Source organism: Populus alba, chromosome 15 (assembly GCF_005239225.2).
Source record: "Populus alba chromosome 15, ASM523922v2, whole genome shotgun sequence".
NCBI lineage: Eukaryota > Viridiplantae > Streptophyta > Magnoliopsida > Malpighiales > Salicaceae > Populus > Populus alba.
Window position 1 is genome coordinate 2963771 of NC_133298.1, and position 6574 is coordinate 2970344.

The following is a 6574-nucleotide window of genomic DNA, read 5'->3' on the forward strand; positions in this document are numbered from 1 at the left end:
ATTCCTTAAACTTTCCCACATAGCTGGTCGTTCAGGGTGGACATCTACATAATATTTTACAAATTGCACATGAACATGCAAGGATTGTGCCCATCGATACTTTGCGTTTTGCTGCACCTTTTTCCCTCAGCCGAATATACATTCGAAATCTAAGTTTAACCCTCTCAAAATCATAGCATAAATATGCTGGGAATTCCTCCAGTGAGTTGACCGAGTAGCCTAGGAAATTTGTCATGCAATCAATCTTCTTTTCAAGTGCATCTTTGGCCTGGTTTGGCATCATTGGAACTTGTTTAATGAAGCTGGAGACAACATTGTAGTCCAAACCAGTTTGTACCAGGCAACCCATCCTCTCTTGTAATTGATTTCCTCTACCTCGAAACGTTTTTAGAAATCTTGTCATCTCATCAGAGTTTTCAACGTGCTCCACCCTCAGCAAGAACGCTGTTTTCTCCAAAACAGTAACAGATAGTCCCCGGTCGGGATTCTAAAATACCACCACAAAGGCAGCGCCGCAGTAGCTGAGGGTCATCCTCGTACTTTCATATCACTACTCTCCCCTTGGATATTACCGGGGCCGCGGGGCTCGTAGCAAGAAGCAAAAAGACGGACAAAGCGTTTTCTTTAGGACAAAAACACCCTTGAACAAAATAGAACTAGATTTGTCCCACATCAGAAAAGAACGAAGAAACAAGAGCGTTAATAAACTGTTCGAGGAGCACAGAACAACACGACCTTACTTGAACAGGATCTGTTCTATAGGATCGTACCTCTGTAACCTTAATCACTAAGGAGACAGGAACTTAAACCTGGTTGAGGAATCATGAACGTGTGATCATAGCGTGAATAATGGCTCGATGGCCTTCATGATCATCATGGCTGTAGAGGATCGATCCCAGCCATTAACATGGCTGGGAATGGTCATGCGGTTGTCTGACAGGTTTCTTTATTTTTGAATGCAATAAAAAAAAAATAACACTAGTGAGTTGTAGAGGACATCACCTAAGATTTCTCTTTTCTCCACCAAAAACATTCTCTAACAGCCTGCCTCTCTCGATCGGTCGAACACTCCTCTTGCTCTGTAGCAAAACTCGCGACAGTTCAGCTTTTTTCCTCTACCAGCAATAATGTTAGATTTTCTGACCAAACAAGTCATAGCTGCGGCCATCCACATTTCACTTCTAAAAATATATTAATTTCTTCATTTTAATTAATTTGATATAATTTATATTTAATTAATGTTAATTGGATTTTATGGAGTGCTAGGGTTTTAAATTAGATGTAATTGAAGTTGTAAATTAGATATTATTATGTTATTTTGTTTAGTTATTTTAGGTTGTTGTTGATTGTAAATGAATAAAGTTATATGTTTGAAATGTTAGTGTTAATTTAGGTTTAATTATGGATTATATTAATTATATATATATTTTTAGTTGATAGTTTGATTATTTTATTAAATAAATAGTTTTTTTTTGTTATTGTTAATCGTGAATTAAAAAGATTATGTAATGAGATATTGTTGATTTAAGTCAAATTATGAGGTATATTGAATTTTATATAAAATAATAATACTAGCTATGTAGTATTTGAATTTGTTTAATAAGAGTCGAAGAAAATCCACTTGTTTACATAATGAAATGGATACTAGAGAGGGGTATTTATTAAATAGAAGTGGTATATGCGGTCAAATGGATCATAATAAAAAAACTTGTGAAACTAGATAATATATATTATTTTTTTATATTTATTTTAAATTATGTCAACTTTAATTAAATTACAAACATTAACAATATTTTTTTATATAGAATCTCGAGGTAGACATTATTGAGGTACCTATTTTAGGAGTGTTGACAAGTAGAACCACCTTATTATTAATGTGGATCTTGATGATAGGTCAATGTTATATATATATATATATATATATATGCTCTTCGATTCATTGGGGTTTGTTGCGAAGAGCACTTGCAAATGTTTCATCTAAGTAGGTTTGCTGTCAAAAATGTGTTTGGTTTTGTAATTGTTTGAAGTTTTTGATGCATGGCGCTGTCTAGTGGTGTGGTAGGTTCTGGTCACCATGAATGTTGTAAACTCACCTTGTTGGCCTGAGTGCAAGTTGTTAATAATATTTTCCACTCATATTTCTTGATGCGGGAATCTTTCTATCTTGTCCACTGCTTTTCCTTTTCGCAAAAAGATGAGATATTTTCATAGAATCTTGTCGGCAAAACCAGAATTATCAGAACATACGAGGTAAAACTCCTATGTTGAAGATGGGGCATTCCGAGGAATCGAACTCGGGACCTCTCGCACCCAAAGCGAGAATCATACCACTAGACCAAATGCCCAATTTACAAACGTTTATCATGTAAATTAACATATTTCTACTTACCTTTTTCATGCTATACATAGCAATTAATATTTAATACTGCCTTGTCAGAGATTCGAGTGAGATGGGTGCTCTTTCGATCTATTTTTTGCCCTAACATATACATATACATATACATATACATATATATATATATATATATATATATATATATATATATAAACAGAGAGACTGATCATTAATTGTTATTGATGACTTTTTTTATTATTATTATTGTTTTTTAATATTTTTTAGGGGCTTTTTAACCTTTTAATTTCAAACTTTTTTTTTTTCAATATTCAGTTTGCTGGGACATTAGACTTTATCATTTTTAATTTATTTTGTATGTAGTTATCATGATCTAAATAAAAATTTTTACAGGTTAAACATGTTACCCGAATTATTTTTCTAGTTGATTATATAGTCAACATGTTATTTATATAAATTTAATGTAAAAAAATATACAACTAACTTTGTGCTTTGTCTTGTCAAATAGCGTGGAGTTAAACATTTCATATTAAATTTTACTCATGTCTATGAGTTTTATCAAGATGATTTGGGTACGCAACAGTCACATCAAGTATATATTAAAAATATATTTAATTTTCTTATTATTTTAAAGTTAATTATTTAGTTTCAATTGATTATTTGAAATAATTATTTTATATATTCTAATAGGTTATATAGATGTCATATATGAATGAATTGATACTTTCAATTTCACATATATATATATATATATAGTGAGAGATCTGACATTTGATTAGAATAAATCCCTCTACACTGCTTTGATATTATTGAAATATATTGTCCAGATTAAATAATGTGATAATTTAAATTATTTCAATATATATCAAATTATGTTGATTTTAGAGAGAAACTACATAGTGTTGGTTGTTATGGATGTAAATACGAGGAGAATTGGTTGATAATTCATCCATCTTATTTTAATTTTTGGTATGTTAGAAGAAATAGTATTTTTGAAGAGCAAAAATCTATAATTAATATAAATACCTACATGATATGAGATATATCCATGAGACTCCATTTCGTTCGTTTTCTCTCAGTTTTGTTATAATAATTTGACCTAGGATGAAAGTGGAATACACAAATCAACTTAAAGTATATGAAGTCTATAAAATTAAAAGAAAATCAAAATTCCAACATTTTTATTAATTAAAACACACGGAGGAAGAGGCTATTATAAAATGTATTAAGAAACTCGAGTTGACTAGAAAAGGAAAAGACAAATAAAATCAATTTTTAGGATGATGCTAGATTTTACGATAACAAATATAGTGCCCTGTAGTAAAATAGATTAATAAGATCAGGTTGCCATGGAATAAGATTTTGTTGAAGGTCGGGAAAGATGGAGGGAGGGGGGCATCCACCTAACTTATATGCATAGCCTTTTTCCGTATCAATTCTTTGTTTTTTTTTTTATAGAAGAAAAAACATATGCATATTTTTGACAACGTACGTGATTTTTCAAAAATAGAGAAACCTGTCAGACAACCGCATGACCATATTCCCAGCAAAGTGAATGGCTGGGAAACGATCCTCTACAGCCATGATAATCACGAGGGCCATCAGCCATGATAAAATATGGCCTCTCTCCTCTTCCACTTCGTTTATCATGATTTCCTTTAATTGCTTGTTCCACGATGCAGATTGCAGTGTGTACTTTACTGGTGCCTTATAGCTTGATAGATGAATCTGTGTTTTTCTGTGTCTAAAATGACGATCATCAAGTTTCAAGAACAAAAGGCTACAATTTTTTCTTACAGCAACTGAAGTTTCAAAAGTGATTCTCTCCTTTCTTTATTCAAATTTGAGATTGGATAGCCCTAATCCCCCCCTTCCCTTCCTATTTCTAATACAAAGACTATCAACACTGAAAATTTGACAGAAAATAAAAACAGTCAAAAGAGTTGCTGCAAATTATTCCATAAATAGATTCCAGGTAGCATTCATCTTTGAGACTCCCAAGTTCTTTAACCCGTGTGATCTTCGACTTCAGAATCCGGACCGCATCTTATCCCACATTTGATATCACAGCGGCGCAAAAGTCTTGTGTTTGATTGAACGCAGCCGGTGGTACATGCGTCATCGCAATCAGAAGCATCAGACGCTACGTTCTCAAAATGAGAAGCGACCATGCTCACAATCAACACTGCAACCAATATTTTCCTCATCATTGTCCTCAATCTCTCTCCCTCTCTCTCTCTCTCTCTCTCTCTATGTTTGCTTTGTGACCCCTCTCCCCTCATTTCTTTTTTATGGATGTCGTGTTAGATATTTTAGAGTTTCGTAATATTAAACTTTTTTAAAAAAGTGTTAAAAAAATAATATAGTTTGAATACGATTGTTATTAAGAATAGTAATTAAACAGAAGCTTTAATTAAAAGTTTTGTACTTTGAATCTTATATTCTAACTTTTAAATTTTATAGAAGTTTTAATTGATTTTTGATTAGATTAATTAATTTTAAAAAATATTTATTAAATAATATATATTAGAAAAATATTTTTTGAAAATGGAATTATTATTCTAAATAACAATTATGAATAAAAAAATATTCTAAGACATAAAACTACGCTATTTTATAAATATTTTTTTAATATGTATTATTATCCCAAAAATCTTTACCGAACTATTATATTGTTTTAGAAAAATCCATCATCTATCTTTTTAAAAAAATAAAAAAAATCAGCCATCTATGTTGAATGCTTACGCTGACACGAGACCAAGGATAAGGTTTTGACTACTACACTGTTATCGAGGGCGGCTGGTATTATACAACTGTAACAGTGCGACTGCCGGTGGTCGATCCATCTTGGAGGTGTAACGTGGTTGTTCTATGTGCTAACCCTATCCATATTTATTATTCTATATTTTATTTAAAAAGTGTGGGAAAAATATTGTATGTTTACAGTATATATAAATTTATTGCATAAAGTGTTTATACTATAAACAACATTGTAGCACTTGTTAAAGGTGTGTTTTTTTTTTTTTTTTAAGTTAACAAGTATTGCGAGGCCGTTCGGTTTTGTTGCCACTAGGATCTAACTGTTACCACTACATGGAGTTGGGTCATGCGGCCAACAACTCATTAAACGGCATTGAATCCTGCCCTCAAGAGGACAAATCAATGTTGGGTCATGTCCAGCAAGACCCGGCATATTAATTTTTTTATATTTTCTTTTTTATATATATATTTTAACAAAGAAATAAAATAACGAGAGTTTTATTATGTTGTATAAAAATTAGGTGAAGATAAATTGTTTTCATTTGAAATTATGTTGAATTTCCTTATAAAAATATATTTATTTTTACTTTTCAAAAATACTAACATATTAACAATAGTGGTGAATATAGTATATGCATAATATATTTTAATAATATATATATATATATATATATATATATATAAAAGAATAAAGCTGTCTCACCTGAAGAATTATGTTACCTTTACTGGACATAAACGGGAATTCATTTAGTAATATTATTTTTAAAAAGAAATCTTGGTAATTGTATTATGTTATTTTTATTGTTTTAGTTTAGACTAAATGATTTATATAACTTAACAAACTTTATTAATACTAAAAAAATAGTTAAATAGTGGCATAAAAAAATTATATGTGCATATTCTTAATATATGTTCACATATAATCGCAATAAATTCTTTAAAATAAAAACATTAAAAAATATATAATTACCATATATTCATATTAAAGTTGATGGAGCTCTAAATAACTTTTTTATTCACATCATATACTTTATTTATTTGTATTATATTAGAGAATTTGTTTACAATAAAATCAATTACAAAACAATTCATAAATATTATTTTGGGTAATATTATCAGGATATTGAGCCAAAGATAGTAGGTCTTGTACCCAGCCAAGAAGGGCCAACAACATTGGGTAATGGTGGGCAAGAGGACCCAATAACATTGGGCTATGTTGTCTACAAGACTCAACAGCAGCGGTCGTGCTCCACCAGGACCAAGCAACAATGGGTTTTGCTGCTAGCATAATCCCTATTGACCAAATCTATTTCATTTAAAATTTGGGTTTACAATTGGTCCGAAGTAACCTGTTGACCGAGCAAAAATCTAATAGAGTTCTTTTTTTTTTTAAATATGTTTTTTCTCATACCCAAAGACACCTCTTTTTTTATATTTATTAGTTAGTTACTAAGTCATTTC

The 6574-nt window shown here is 30.7% G+C and overlaps 2 non-coding genes across 2 annotated transcripts; one reads left to right on the top strand and one right to left on the bottom strand.

The window, feature by feature from the left end:
• The first annotated feature begins 730 nt into the window (after positions 1-730).
• On the top strand, positions 731-943 carry LOC118058642 (small nucleolar RNA U3). The gene has a single exon (XR_004689205.1). It is a non-coding gene; the product is annotated as a small nucleolar RNA U3 (small nucleolar RNA).
• A 1329-nt stretch (positions 944-2272) lies between these two features.
• On the bottom strand, positions 2273-2345 carry TRNAP-UGG (transfer RNA proline (anticodon UGG)). Its single transcript has one exon. It is a non-coding gene; the product is annotated as a tRNA-Pro (tRNA).
• Positions 2346-6574: the final 4229 nt, after the last annotated feature.